Source organism: Nuphar pumila, chromosome 6 (assembly GCF_984573655.1).
Source record: "Nuphar pumila chromosome 6, dmNupPumi1.hap1.1, whole genome shotgun sequence".
NCBI lineage: Eukaryota > Viridiplantae > Streptophyta > Magnoliopsida > Nymphaeales > Nymphaeaceae > Nuphar > Nuphar pumila.
Genome location: NC_143254.1, coordinates 73,894,901 through 73,911,179, shown reverse-complemented (window position 1 = coordinate 73,911,179; position 16,279 = coordinate 73,894,901).

Genomic DNA, 16,279 nt, shown 5'->3' with positions numbered 1-16,279 from the left:
TTCTATACTTCATACCAAAAGATATCAACTAAGACATAAAAGTGACTTCCTTCATTCACCTTTATAACATGAGAGTCAAATATTTCAACTTGTATCTGTTCTAAGTTACTTAGGATCATAAAGTTTTCCACTCTCCTTTTCGAAAATGGAATTAAAACTTTCAACTTACATCTAAGTTCCATCTACTAAGGATTGTGAAATTATCCAAACAACCTAACGCATGCTTTTTCTAACTTTTTGAGCTCATTTTTATGCTTTTGTTTATTTGCTTAGTTTTTCAAAAATACAACTGTACATATTCATATTTATGATTCAAAATAAACTTTAACATGTATCTATCATCATTTCCTCGAAATCCGCATAAACAACCATAATTTTTAGATCTATGTCAGAAAAAAATTTCGTGGGGCTTAAAAATCCTCTAAAAACATCAGATTTGAAATAACATTCATATAAGTTCAAACTCTTTCTTTAAAAGTCTACTTTTCATGAGAGATGTGTAAACATGTGCAAGAACGTAAACAGAAATATCAAGGTGTGCAAACTACACCCTCCCCCATGCTTGAATGACACTGTCCCAGTGGCACTCCCCCATGCTTATATGAAACTAAGTGAATGCACATGAGAGAATTGAATGAGGGAAAAGATTAGAATGACCTGACATGAATTAAAAATGCACGTTCTATGAATGTAATGAATGCAATACATACATGACAAAACATGAAACCATGAATGAAACAAAAACAACATGAAAAACTCATGAAAAAGTAAAAACAAAATAAAATCTAAAAATTCTAAGCAAATCTAATAATATACAAGATATGGGTTGCCTCCCATAAAGCGCTAAGTTTCACGTCCCCAGCCAGACGGATCTCTGGAAAAACCTTCATCGTCCATGAGATCAATGGACATGAAGTCAGACTCAATCGGGCTCTATATAGAAAAGAGTGTCATCTGTGACACTACGCACTGTGTTTCCATCCCGTCTACCTCTAACTGTAGGATCATAACTCTCTCGACGTGAAGAACAGAGATTAGTCTCATCTGAGAGACTGGTCAAGAATCGAGAGTCTAGGACCGACCGAGTATCAATGAATGCTACTTCAGACAAGTGGTGAATATGATCAGGCTTGACTTGGTCAAGCACCTTCTGCATCTGCACCTCTTGCTTACTCAAAACGATTGGTGATCCTAAAGACTGAGAAAATGGGGCTTTATATGATGAAAATGTATGCTGTGAGTAAAGCCCCTTCTGTTGAGGTATCATGGAGATCGACTCGTCAGTAGAAATGATATGAGGTTCATGAGTCGATTCCTGAGTAGAGTGACACGCCTTCCCATACTGAAGGGATGTAACAGATTTGACTGGCTCATGATGTGAAGTAGGTTGGAAGTCAAATGACATGGAATCCTCTCCCTTGGATGTGACAATAGACTGACTAGATGGGTTCCCCTCTTTTTGCCTACTGAAGGTCTCAACCAATTGTCCCATTTGAGTCTCTACCTTGGCTATTGACTGTGTATGGGAGCTCAAAACTTGTAATATCCTATCTTGGAAGGATTGACTAAATGAAGGTTCATGAGGATGAGGTTGAGTATAAACATGTTGGGCTGGGGTATGAACCTGTGAAAAAATGGGGTGCGAGTAACCTTGTGAAGGGTTACTGGGTCTATACTGTGTCTGGGAGGGCTGATGGGATAGGGGAATAAACTAGTTTCGCCAACCTGGGTTATATGAGGGTGTAAATGAATCGGGCATGGGTTTAGCGACACCTTGGGCAACATTCAACTGATCCTGAACGAATTCAGGATATAATGGCGCTGCCGGACAATCTGAAACACAATGTGCAGGGCTAGCACATAGCTCGCACACTCTTTCTACTGGATTTCTCGAAGAATTGGCTAAGAATTGATCTAACTTCCTAGTCAACTGGTCAACCTTGGTACGCAATTCTAACTCGGACCCAACTTTCCTAGGACCACTAGACAGAGAAGTAGTCCTATCGAGCCGTGAAGACAAAGCATGATGCATCTGGTTTTCACTCAAGGTCTCGAATAGAGACCACGCCTCGTCCTCACTTTTGATCCTAAAAGTTCCCCTACAAGACGAATCAACCATTTGACGATGCTTTTCAGTAAGCCCGTCATAAAAATACTGCACCAACTGCCAACAAGGCACCTGGTGATGGGGACACTTGCGGAGAAGATCTTTCAATCTCTCCCAAGACTCGTGAAATTGTTCTCCCTCAATTTGAGAAAAACTGGTTATAGCTTTACGAAACTGGTTCGTCTTACCAATTGGGAAATATTTTTTTAAAAATTCTTTTTGCATTCCTTCCCAAGTAGTAATACTAACTGTCTCAAGAGATTTTAACCAGTGCTTGGCTTTATCTTTGAGAGAGAATGGAAACAAAGTTAACCTCATAGCGTCGTCTCCAAAATTATTTATTCGCACAGTTGAGCAAATCTCAAGAAATTCGTCGAGATGACGATATGGGTCTTCATTGCTAAGGCCATAAAACGAAGGTAACATTTGAATCACACTGGCCTTAATCTCAAAATGGCTCGCTCCTACATCAGGTCTCGTGATGCAGGAGGTGGGAGTATACGTATTTGGCATGAAGTACTCCCTCAAAGGATGAATCAATTGATGATCGTCAGCCATTGCTTACACCTTAGAGTAGATCGGTGTAGCACACGTCCTAACTCTGGGTTTTCTACCTAACTAACGCACTAAGCGGCCAAACCACGCAAACCACAAAGCGAGTAAACTAAAAACAACAAAAACTAAACAAACACCACGCAGTTACACATAACAGAGATTATGCATAAGAAATATGAAATCTATTTGTACGGTACCAATCGTACACAGTCACCTCTAAGGGGATCCTAATAGGTGGGCTGTGCAGAAAAGTAAGTTCTTCTCTAAGATATGCACATACGTGGTTCTAAACCTAAATGCAACACCAACACTAGGCAATAAAGTGAATACTAATATTACGCCGTTCCCCGGCAACGGCGCCAAAAAGTTGATGTCTTCTTTTAAATCGTTGTAATTTTAAAAAGATTTTTAGATGAAAAACATGTGAAAACCAGACATCAAATAATAAAAACCGGTTCTCACTAGTGGATGAGACCGGGTCGAACTCAGGGAACGAGAATATTTCGTATTCAAGCACACAATTCTAAACTATTCTTTATTGCCGAATTATTCGAAATGTAAAATGTTCAAGAAAAGTAAAAACAACTAACTATTACAACAAATGAATACCCTTTGCAGAGGGCGTAAAGTGCAATATTTACAAACCCAATTAAATTCCTAATTCTAAACTGAAAAGTAAAATTCTTCTATTCTTGCACTTCCTGTGTCACGTATTGCTTTAGCTCCACTCCTGTGCGATCCTGCACAAATCAAATGAACACAAGCAGTACAAGAGAAAGAAGTAGAAAATATACTCAACAAAACATACTACTAAGTGCTAAACATTATGAAAGAACTCTAAATGACAAGTAAAATTCTATTAATTTTGAATTATTTCAAGTCAATTACGTAATCTAATTGCAACTTGTTAAATCAAACACATGCTAATGCGTAAAATGCTACTAAACTAAATTGCCAAATACTAATGTAAAGATCTAATACTAAACACCTAAGTAACCATATGCTAACTATTTACAACTCACTAAGTTAATGGTAATTACTTCAATTAACTACCACTTAACTAGTTACCTAGCTAACATCTAAAACTACTACTCAAAACAATAGACACCAGTGAAAATCAGTAAAAACAGTAGTTAACGATTAACAAACAGTGAATCACATTTATACAATCAACTGAAAACCACACCAGGAATCAATTTTATTTAAGAAGATAGCAACATCAATAGAAATATTAGCTCAGCACTCAGACTGGATCCAAATATCCAGTTTAACCAGCTTGATCGATCCACATCACAACCGATAACCGAATGATCAAATTATTGCCCAAAAACGGATGAGAATCGATCAAATGCAATGATAATCCTTCACACAATCAATTATCAATGATTCACGATTGAATCACAATACACGACCTCACACAGATGAGTTCGGTTCCCACCATTTCAGGGAGCTGAACCACCAGAATTTCCGGCGAATCCTCCTGTTTCACAACATCCGATCGATCTGTGGTTCAGGGAGCTGAGCCACCAGAACTTCCGGCGAATCCTCCACCGGAAATCACAACATCTTCCACCGGAAATCACAACATTTTCCACCGGAACTCTCAACAGCTTCAACCGAAAATCTTCAACAGCCGTGAAATGAATTTCACGGCAACTCAAATGAAAGTGCCTCTTTCACATTTTCACGATAAATGTGATGTGAATCCGGCTACATCAGAGGTTTTCAACTATCAATTTAGTAAGCTTTGAAAATAATGATCGCCGGATAAAAAATTTAATGGAAATCGATCCAGATGATCGATCAAGCTTCTGTAGAAATTTGTTGAAATCCAGCGACAGATTTCAGATCAAAGGATCGATGAACTTTAAATCCAATTTCTGGAGTCAATTATCAATATGCTCAAAACACAGCAGAACAAAACATTTTGAAGAAAAAAAAAAAACTAAATTCTGAAACACATGATTAAACGAAATTTAATCTACATTTTTTTTCATTTTGATTTTAAGCAACCGATCGACTACTGTAATGAACAATAGAAAAAAAATTAGGAAAAGAAGATTAGGAGAAGAAGAAGATGATGAAAAAGAAGCTAAAGAAGAGGAAGAAGAAATTGGAAGAAGAAGATCAGAAAAATAAGATTCGGCTGAAGAAGAAGAAATGAAAAAGAATAGGAAGAAGAAAACTCACCGTGAACCAGAAAGGAATTGGAAGGGTTAGAAGAGAGGTTGGAATCCTCTCTCTTGCTTCAGCCGTTGTCGGAAATCTCCACCGGAAAGAGGATGAGAAAAAGAGGAGAAAATAGGGAGAAGGAGAAGAAGAGGTAAGAAGAGGTGGAGAAGAAGGGGAAGAAGAGAGGGCTTGGGCAAAAGAGAGAAGACCAGCCTCTCTTCCCCCTACGTAAGATATTTATAATTTTGAACTTTTCTCCATAAGTCCCTCTTCTTTGTAAAATTGCATTTCAAAAACCTCTCTTCAAAAAGTTATTTACAAAACAACTCAAAATGACTATGTTTTAGAAAATACAAAAACTAAGTCTATTTTAACTCTAATTTTTTTATGATTTTCAAAAAACTAAACTACTACAATTATGTCAAACACTAAAATATGCATTAAAATGTAAAATAAAACTATTTTCATGCATTTTCTATTTTTAAATCATTTTAGCACATTTACTCGAAACTAACATAAAATTGGGTTTTTAAATCATTTTCTAATGAAATCATGCATATTTTTATATGAAAAATCCCTAAAATATATGCATGATCACTATGAATCCGCTTCAAAAGTGACTCTAAGATATATAGTAATTTTAGAACTGAACCAAACACAAAACAGATGTCAACAATGATGAAAGCCTAACTTTTTCAGAAAGAGTAGATGGAGAAGCTCAACCAACGGAGATAAAAGCATTCAAGATGGTGGCCACGATCAATCACACCGCAGAGAGAGAGATCACGCTAACTAGATGGGCAATGACAGATGATGGCAGAGAGAGAGTGTCTTTACCTGGGTTTGGTGGGGATGCAGGAACCGTTGAAAGGCCTGGTGGCTGATCCTGCCGCCGGTGGGCTGAATTAGATGGGGAAAACTCTGGTGGGCTGAAGGAAAGGTGGGAAATGCTGGATGGATTTCACGCTGGGCTGTGGCTGAAGGAAGTGGAGATGGATGATGGTCGATCTTCTACTGTTGAGCTGAAGAAAGGGCAGTAACCGCTGGAGGTGGAAGACCTGCGGCTGGGCTGAAATGGATGAGGGATGGCGCTGGTGGTGGAAGACCCTGCAAAACCAAAAAAAAAAAAAAAACCAATTCAATCGGCTACCTCCTCCCCTCTCGTGAATGCCCTGCCCCCCTTTTTAAAAAAAAACTTTCCCCTCTTAAAAAAAAAACGCAGATTTCCCTTCCGTTACATTTTCTTTTTTTTTTGAAAACTTTTGAAAGTTTTGTAACCGAATTTTGAAAACTCGCCGTTTTGGTGATGGACGAAATCTTAGGTTTTTAAAACCATTTTGGGTTCATTGACCTAAGTTTTAGATAAATGAGCATTTTAAGCAAGTTCAGCTGTGGTGCTTTTTTTTTTTTAAACTGTTTCTAAAAAAAAAAATGAATAGTGACATAATAAAAAAAAAATTAATGGTAATAATATATGGGAGATGCCACCTCAGCCATCTTTAAAATTCTTTTGAAAATAAAGCTTTATTTTGTGTTGGCAACTCTTTTATTTTCAATTGGGGTGCCACATGTGTGTGGGCCCACTAACTAAAATGAATAATATTGAGAAATAAAAAAGAAAATTTGCAAATTGGTATGAACTTCGGGTGGGTCCCGCTTGAGAATAAACAACTTACCTGAGAGTCTGAGTATGATGCTAGTCAAAAGGCGGGTCCTGCTCTATTTATTTGAAAATATGAGATAAAACATTATTTGTTTTCAAGAATTTGGAAAAATTGGGTTTTCAGAGCAAAATATGGATAAAGTAAATGTAAAAAATTTGTAAAGAGATTTAAAATCCTTTTTGCAAAAAGTTTTGAGATAAAATCTTTAAAATCAATATCCAAATATCCAGATTGTTTTTCTTGAGAAAATTTTCGTAATTCAAAGTCCTTGGGGTAAAATGGGAAAATTTGGTAATTTTGAATACCCAGGGTTTTAAAAATCAATTTGAAAAAGTTTAAAAATCAAATCTGGATGGACAATTTTGAAAATCAGGAGTTCTGGATCTCAAACTGACATGATATGCAGTGAAATGATGCAATGCTATGCAAAGACATGTTCTGTGAAATGTCACTCTGAACTTGGACTTGAAAATTCTAATTTTTTGTCCAGAAAGAGGATTTTGAAATTTTGCAATTTGAAGATGTCTTTGAACCTAAATATAGAAATTTTGAGGCTCAAGAATGAAATTTAGGACTTTCTACAAGGTTCAATATTGGAAAATGACCATTTTACCCTTCATGGGTTCCGGAGAACTGAAATGTGATGATTGAGGGCGATGTCAGGGAGGTGAGTGAAAATTTGGGGTGTTTACAGATGCCCCTCTTTGCTACTAAGCCGGCTTATGGTCGAGCTTCGTGGCAAAGAAAACACACCAAATTTGGGTTATAACAAAGGCCCCAGTTAAAAGGATCTGACTGGGTGTGAGGAAATTAGCCCGGTGATCATGGTAGATATGAAATGGAGAATAAAGAGGAAAGATTGGCTTTATGAGAGTGAAATTCAGGTTTTTACCCTTAACCTGGATGGGACAAAAATCGCTTCGTATGGAACAAAGCCCAGGTTTGAACCCTTGACCTGATTGGGGAATAAAATATCTCATAAAAATGAGACTCAGGTTTATACCCTTAACCTGATCGGGCGGAAAATGGAATACCTCATTGGATGAGGCTCAGGTTTATGCCCTTACCCTGATCGGGCGGGAAATGGAATAGAATCCTCGAAGGAGGAGACCATGATGGAACCTTCGGATTTTGCACAGTAAATCTGAAAGGGGTTTTGCAAAAGGAAGGAAAATGGGGTCCCTAAAGCTTGAAAATGGATTGATTTTGGGCGCCTTATTGCTGAGACTAAAATCAGCTTTTGAAATTGCCTTTTGCGGGAAATGATTGGTGGTTCGACCTTGAACCGAAATGGGACTGTCTAAGGTTGGACAGTGGGGACACAGGGAAGTGTGAAAATCTGAGAGTTCATGCTCTCAAAGAAGGGAAGAAATCAAGTCCTTAAGAGGGATTTAAAATTAGTGTCAGGATGTATCAAAAACGGACATCAAGCTCTCACTTCACGTCAGGATAGCTAGAAAATATTATCAAAATATTGAGAATTTTGTTGTTGATTCAAAGTATTTGAAAATGATGCTCATTGTTGCAAAGATATTCCTTTCTTTCTATCTGAAGCATTACCTTCAAACGAGATTCACTTCGTAGAATCAAGATTTAGCGTCCAAATTGCTTGCGATTGACCTTCTTTCAGGAGGTTATCAATTTCCTTGATATGAATAAGAAAGAGAATTTGATATTATGAAAGCAGTTGATGAAAGAATATTGATAATAGAATTTCACAAATTTAAAGAGAATTCTTGATAAATTTGGCAGTTTGATATCCTGGGGGCTTCTCTCATGATAATCTTGCTGCACTCTTTTGGCTCTCTTGGGTTTTTGCTATATTCTCCTTCATTTTGGAGATGTTCTGACTTTTTCCCTCTTTTCCCTCTCTTGCTCTCTTTTGGGAAGGGTACGTCACAAACTCCTTCAACTTGGAGATGTTTCGGTCCTTCTTTGACGATATTGGCTCATGGTGTGGGAGATCTTTGGATGATAGCTGAAATTAAATATCTTTTGGGGATTGTCGGGAGGCTCATCGCATCTGCTTTCATCTCGACAGTACTTTGGACTTTCCCTGGAAGGATCCGTCACAAACTCCGTCATCTTGGAGATGTTTCAAATCTTCTTTGGCCCTGGGGGTCTACTCGCCTAATTCGCCTTCATCTTGACGACAGGTGAGGGATCCCTTTTGCGGATATTTAATTGCAGCTTAGGTGATTTTGAGGAGACAGGGCTTGGATGAATTCTCTCTTTTTCTAGCGCTCAGGGTATTTTCACTGCCTTATTTTCACAAGAATGGTCTTTAAAGATGTTCCCATGACTACGATCAATATTAATCATTTATGGCTTTGCAATAACATTGAATCTTCTTTTCTGGCCATATCGAGGATTTATCCTTCATCCTTTTGGTATGCCAATATAAAAAATTTGAAGTTTGAATCTCTTTTCGCAAAAGCTTCACTCTCTTGGAAGTAATGCTGAAGGTAAACTGAGGTAAAAATTTATGCAATAAGGATTATGAAATCAACAAATGATTTGATTGACAAATTGACAAAATCTCCTTGAAATCCTAGGTGAAAGAGAGCGTTGGAGGTCCGGCTTAACGCATCCGTGACGAAAATTCTCCTCTCTTTTTCCCCAAAAAGAGAGACTCAGGCTTGGCCCTTACCTGAATGGGAAATGGGAAATACTCCTCTCTTCCCTGAAGAGGAGGTGTTTGCAAAACAAACTTTCAAAGAGAAATTAAGCATTCGTCAAAGCTTCCTAATATTAGGCTTCTCTTATGGAAAGAGGCCGATAATAGTGAGGTCTGAAAATCGGGTCATGAAAGGAACGAGTCCATCACACTCTCCCTAAAGAGGGTCCTTCATGACGAAAATGGCCTAGTATGAAATTGGGGGGTCACAAAAAAAGCGAGTCTCCGTCGAGCCTCTCCCTTTAAAAGGGTTCCTTGTGTGAAATTGGAAATTGTTTTGCAAACAGTTCACGAAGACGTGAGTCCCTTCAAACTCTCCCTGAAAAGGGGCTAAGTGAACGAATAGGATAGGATGCGAAAAGAATGAGCTCCATCGAACTCTCCCTAAAAAGGGTCTCTCGCAAGAGAAATGATTGAAATTGGATATTGAAGTTGATTGACCCAAAGGTCGCAATTGGTAATTGGAAAATTGATTGTTTGGGAATTGGATGACCCGGAGGTCAAAATTGGATGACCTGACGGTCAAAATTTGAGAACTGGTTGACTCAAAAGGTCAAAATTGTGTGACCCGAAGGTCGAAATTGAGAATTGAGTGACCTGCAAGTCAAAATTGAGAATTTGGAATTGAGAATTGAGAATTGGAATTTGAAATTGGAAATTGGGTGATCCGAAGATTTGAATTGAAAATTGGTGGGCAAGATATCAAATTTGAGCAATTTGACAGACCCTGAGAATCGAAATGACTTGGATCAATAAATGAGAATGATGAGTTCGAGTCAGAGCTCGAATAAAATACAGAGATCACGAGTTGGAACCTGGATCAACAAAAGAAAATGAAGAACTTGAGTCAAGACTGGATTAAATAAAGAGATCTTGAGTCGGAACCCGGATCAACAAAAGAAAATGAAGATGCTTGAATTATAGCTTGGATAAGATAAAGAGATCTCGAGTCGGAACCCGGATTAACAAAGGAAAATGAAAAGCTCTAATCAGAGCTCGAATAAAGTAGAGAGATCTCGAGTCGGAACTTGGATCAACAAAAGAGGATAATTTGAATAAAAACCCGACTCGGAGTTTGGTTTTCCAAGACTGACTCCAAAAGTTGAATTTTAAAAATGTACCAGTTTGCACACTAGATTTTGAGATAATACCAGTTCGAGCGCTGGGTTTTTGGTTCAGTATTGGTGATTATCTTTCGATTTTGAATCATTAGGAATTGTGATGGGACTGTTTGTTGAAATCCCAATACTGACCAGATTGTTGTTAATGCAGTTGAATGCAAATGAATGCCAATTGATGCACATGAATGCACAAGTGCGTGAAATGAGAAATTTGTTTATCCTGCCTGCATACAGGACGAAATTTTAAAAAATGCCCCAGTGTAACTGTAAACACCCCAAATTTTCACTCACCTCCTTGACAGTTCCACCAAGCATCATCATTCAACCTCTGGGGTCGCCAGAGGGCAAAATGGTCATTTTCTGAGCAGGGAACCTGCAAAATTTCAGATTGCATCTACAACTCTCAATTTTTCTCTATTTTTATCTTAGATGTTCAAAATTTTACTCCTGACAGGAGAAAGACATCTCCAAAGTCTTGGTTCAAGATTCTATTGCATAAGACATGACATTGCATATCATTGCATGAGCATTTCATATCACTGCACTGCACAACATGTCATTTCGAGGTCCAGAACTCTCGATTTCAAAATTTTCAATCCAGATTCGAGTTTCAACTCTTTTCAAAATTGATTTCAAAACCCTGGGTCTTTAAAATTATCAATTCTTCCCATTTTACCCCCAGGGCTCTGAATTTCAAAATATTTCCTCAGGAAAACAATCTGGATAATTTTCAATAAATTTCAACTCAGATTTTGCCTCTTGTCAGCTATTTCAACTATCTTCCTTTTACAAAATCGCCCTACAGGGGCCAACTCTTTCCAAAAATTTTTGTTTTACCCATTAGTCCAGATTTTATGAAAATTCCAAAAAGAGGTTGTTGTCTTGTCCTTATTTCAATAAAGAAAACAATGTGGGACCCATATTGAGGTGGTGTCACACAGGCTTTCCTTTTGAAAATTTGAATTTTGAAAAACCCAAAAATATAGGAGCCTTGTCCCTGGATTGGTGCCACATGTCCTTTCTCTCTCCTCCCATTTACCTGCCAAGTGTCAGTGTGGGGTTCACCTAGAGGTGGCGCCACTTGTCTTTTCTCTCTCCTCCCATTTCCATGCCAAGTGTCAGTGTGGGGCTACCCTAAGAAGCCGCCACATGTCATCCCATTTATCTGCCATGTGTCACCCTATCCATCCTGCGCCATGTGTCATTCCAAGATTACCAGGAAATGCCAACTGTCATAGGTTGTCATGTCTAGAAAAAGTGGAGCTTGTCTCCTCTGAGGTGGTGCCACTTGAAGTGTGTCTCCTGTAGGGGACACGTGTCAACCTCTCTCTCCTTCTAGAAAAGTAGCCTGACACATGTCTCTCCCTACTTTTCTCAGAAAAGTAGGAGACACGTGTCACTCCTAAATTCCTCCAGAAAAGGTAGGCTTGTCTCCTCTGAGTTGGCGCCATTTGGAGTGTGTCTCCTGCAGAGGACACATGTCAAGCTCTCATTTCCTCAGAAAAAGCAAATGCCATGTGTCATTTCCTGCTTTCTCCAGAAAAACTAGAATTTAAACATTCAAATCTCCTCATAGGTGGCACAGATCCTGAACTTCAACTTTTCCATGTTGTCAGAGGTGGCGCCACATGGTTTGGCCCTCCTTCTCTCCCCTCTGCCACGTGTCATTCTCTGCTTCTTTCAGAAAAAGCAGGTGACACATGTCTCCTTCTAACTCCTTCAGAAAAAGTAGAGGACACATGTCTTCTCCCTACTTTTCTCAGAAAAGTAGGAGACACATGTCACTCCTGGCTTTCTTCAGAAAAAGCAAACCATTCAAAATTCAAACAAAGCCTAGGTGGCGCAAATCCAGAGCTCTGATTTTTCCAGATGGCCTATGAGGGCACCACATGTCCCTTGCCTATCCCTCCTGCCACATGGCATTGTAGGAGCCACCCTGAGGTGGCGCCACATGTCCATCCTCCATTCCTCTAGGGCCAACCTCCATTTGAAATTCAAATTCTCCTCTGAGGTGGCACCATTTGAGAAAGCCTCTCCAGACAGTTGACACTTGTCTGCCACATGTCCAGATCTCCTTTCCTGGAGAAAAAGCAAAATTTCAAACATTTGAACTCCCCAAGAGGTGGCGCCACATGGCATGCCCCTACTGTTCCAACCTTACACCTCAGAACACCTTTTGAGGTGGCGCCATTCCAGGACTCCACTTGGCTCCATTTTTTATTTTTATTTTATTTTTTTTATAAGAGTAGCCCACCATGAGGTGGCGCCACCTGAGGACTCCCTACAAAAGGTGAGTTTGAAATTCAAATTCCAAGAGAGCACCCTCTGAGGTGGCGCCATCTGGGAGCTTCCTGCAGAGAAAATCAAGCAAACCAAATTTTGAAAAATTTCAAATCCTGCTGAGGTATCTCACCCACAAAAATCTTATTTTTTATTTTCTCAAAAATCAAAATAGCACCCCTGAGATGGCGCCACATGGAGGGCTCAGATTGAGCCTGTTTGAAATTCAAAATTTTTCAGAAAATCTATAAAAACAAGGCTCCACGCCCAGCATAGAGAGGGCCATTTTTGGTGAACTGAAAATTTGACCTAGCCTTCCTGAAAATCCAATTTTTGCACTTTGGAATTCACGCCCCCTTTGGCTCAGTGAAGAAGGCACGGTGGATCGATCTTGGTGAATCATTCAAAGCCTGAAGCGAAGGACGAACGAAGCTCGTGATAGCTGTCCCTTTCAAGAGCTTCAACGCTGTCTAACGAAGCAAGGTGCACTTCTTTTCCTCTTGATTTGATTTCATAATTCGATTCGGGAGTCGTTTGAAGAAAGAGCTCATCCGAGAGATGGATTGAGCTATTCTCATAAAATGACATATATAAAAATATTCAATCATGCCTCCTTGATGATTTTTAGTATTCATGCATTTATCTAGGTTTAATTTGCATTTTATTTCATTAATTTAGCATGTTTCATGAATTAATTAGGAGTAATTTAGCATTTATTTCAATTCTGCTCATTTTCAGTAGGTCTCTGTTTTTGTCAGTCAGTCCACACGTCATTTCATGCATTTATTTTTTATTAAAAATCTCAAAACAATCATGGAATGCGCACTTAGGTGTCCCTAAAATTGTGACAAAAATTCGGAAGCATTTGAATTTGTTTACTGCGGTAAACATTCAAAATGGCAAGTCGGGTTTTGTTACCCGGGAGGCGTTTTGAAAATCAGTTTTTGATTTGTAAAATCGAGATCTCCCTCATTGAATATCCTATTTTCGAACCGAAAAATGTTCTGAACTAGGGAAAATGTCTAGTTGTTAATATGATTTTATCAGATGTTTCTGATTTTTTTTATGTCTGACAAAAATCCGAGAGTTCGGGACACGTGTCAGAGCCTGATTTGGGCCTCTGAGATCTTGAATCGACTTAGGGCTTTGGCTTCTCTTTGTGTGTTGCTCCAAATCCAAAACTGTAAAAAGTGAAAGTTATGTCCGAAGTGTCCTCTGTTTGAATCTAAAAGCCTGTGATTTTTAAAACAGTGTTGATACCTGTTTCGGATTTTTTTTGTCAGTCCCTTGTTTTGCTACATTTGTCCGTTCTGTCAATTTAGGAATGAAAAGTTATATTTTTATCTGTGTCTCTGTTGATCAAATGCCAAAGTCATGAACATAAAAGTTGTTCGTGTAGGTGTCGTGAGTATCTCTGTTAAATATCATAAATTTCCATGGCCGTTTTCTATTTTGTTGGCATTTTACATCAGATTAGGGTGATTTTTACCTCTGTCAGAACTAAATCCCTGTTATTGAACTCACCATCGCTCAAATCCCGAGACTGTAAAAACAAAAAATGTTCCATTTGGGGTCTTTTAGAAGTCGGAAAAATATCAGAAGTTTTCATGGTGTAAATCTTGCATTATTATATTAAGCATTGTATTTGGTTCGAATCCATAGGCGAAATCCACCTTTTTAGGACTTTCTTTAAATTTTAGCATTTAAATCATATCATTTCGTGATTTTTAGCATTCTAGGCTGTTTATCAGAGTAAGTAGATGATTCATACCGAATTTGGTGCAATTTGGAATCCATTTGAGGTTTGGATCATCCATAATACCAAAACAGGGTCCCGCAGGACCCAGATCCAAGCGAAAAACAAGCGAAATTCGTTATTTTGGATAAATTGCAAAATGTCAAATTCTGATTTTACAGTCCTAATGTGTTTAGCAGCATGTCATCATGCCTCATACTGCATTTCATCATCATTGGATTCAATTTGAATTTCGAAATCTCAATTTTACCAAGTTTTCCTTCAAAAAACCCTGATTTTAAAGGTGTAACTTTAATTTTAGGGGTATTTTGGTCATTTTGACCCCAATTCCGAATTTCAAACTGTTTTCCACTGAATTCCCTGCATTTACATCATTTCAAATATCAAGGAAGCATGAGAATAGGGTTTATATCCAATTAAATCCAATAATTTCAAAATATTATTGGAAAATCTTGGAAAAACCCACATATTTGAGCTAACCCTATTTCAAGTTTGGCAGGAACAATCAAAAGAAGGAGCTGAAGTCTGCAAATTTCTTTTATTTCCTTTATTTAGTGATGTAATGATGTAAATTTTGGAATAAGAGAGTTAATTTCCTGCTTAGACTAGGATGCATATCATATAGTTTGAATTTATGCAATATCCTGCTTATATGATTTATGCATTGTCATTTCAAAAGCACTATGGATGTTCACGAATGGCACGTGCACCAACTCTTAGGGAGTTGATGAACTCGGTGGAGTCCATATTTACGGCCCTAGTCGGAATATGGACGAGACCCAGATCCATCATCTTTCTACTAGTCACATTGAGCCTACACTCTTAGGCTATCTTAAAATGCACATCATATTTCCAAAGTTTTCAAAATCATGTGCATTAAATCAAATAAACTCTGAACATATTCATGGCCACAGTCAGAATATGTGAAGGATTTATTTTGACTTAATACACATTTTTTTAACAAATTTCTTAGAAAATCTTTCAAAGTGCATTCATTCATTCATATCATTTGCATCATGAAACCATTGGTTTTCCCATGATTTTCTTAAGAAAACTTCATTCTCAAGAAATCAATTTCTCAAGAAACTCTGAGTATTTTCCAAAATTGGTTTTCCCAAGTCAAGTTTTTCCACAGTTTTCCCTGAAAAATGTTATTTTCTTAAGAGCTTCAAAAGAGTTTTCCAATCTTTCTCCAAGATCAAAATCGATTTCCAAGTATTTCAAGGGTAAAATTCCAAGGATTTCAATTTCCCAAGTTTTGAATTTCCTTCTCCAATGAGTTTTCCTATAAATTTTCCATCATTTTCCTAAGAAAATTCTCAAAGTCCAAGTTTTCCTGAGAAGTGTTTCCCTTCTCAAATGTTCACCTTTGTCTCAAGAATCACTTCCATTTTCTCAGGACTTTCAATAATTCATGATTTTCCCAAGTTTTTATAAACTTTCTCAAGATCTCAAATCTTTTCATCAGAGTTTCCTGAGAAATTGACTTTCAGCTTTTTCCTGAGAGAATCTTTTCAACTCCAAATATTTTCCAAGCATACATCATGCTTTTCCAAGCTGCATTTTCCCAAAACCTCATAGCACATGCCTGAATTCTCTGTGCATTTAGGATAGAACATAATTTTGATGATTTAACTGAGTCAAGCACAATTTTGGTCCTTGGTTCGATTACCCCTGTTAAAGGCGGCAGGAACGGTCAAACCTCGTACTGACAGGTCGAGCCCCATCCCATGGATTTTCCCGCAATTTTCAAAACGGAGGTGAGTATTTCAAAACATTTTCCAAAATCCGGTCAAGTTTGAAGCGCAAAAGCGTTTCCCTCTTTCTCTTCCGTAAGGAAGGGGAAGACGGGAAAAATTTCGCGACGATAACAGGTTTGGCGACCGAGATGGGACCTGTCCTTGTCTGATTAGAATTATGCTTGACTTAGTTCAATTATCGAAATTA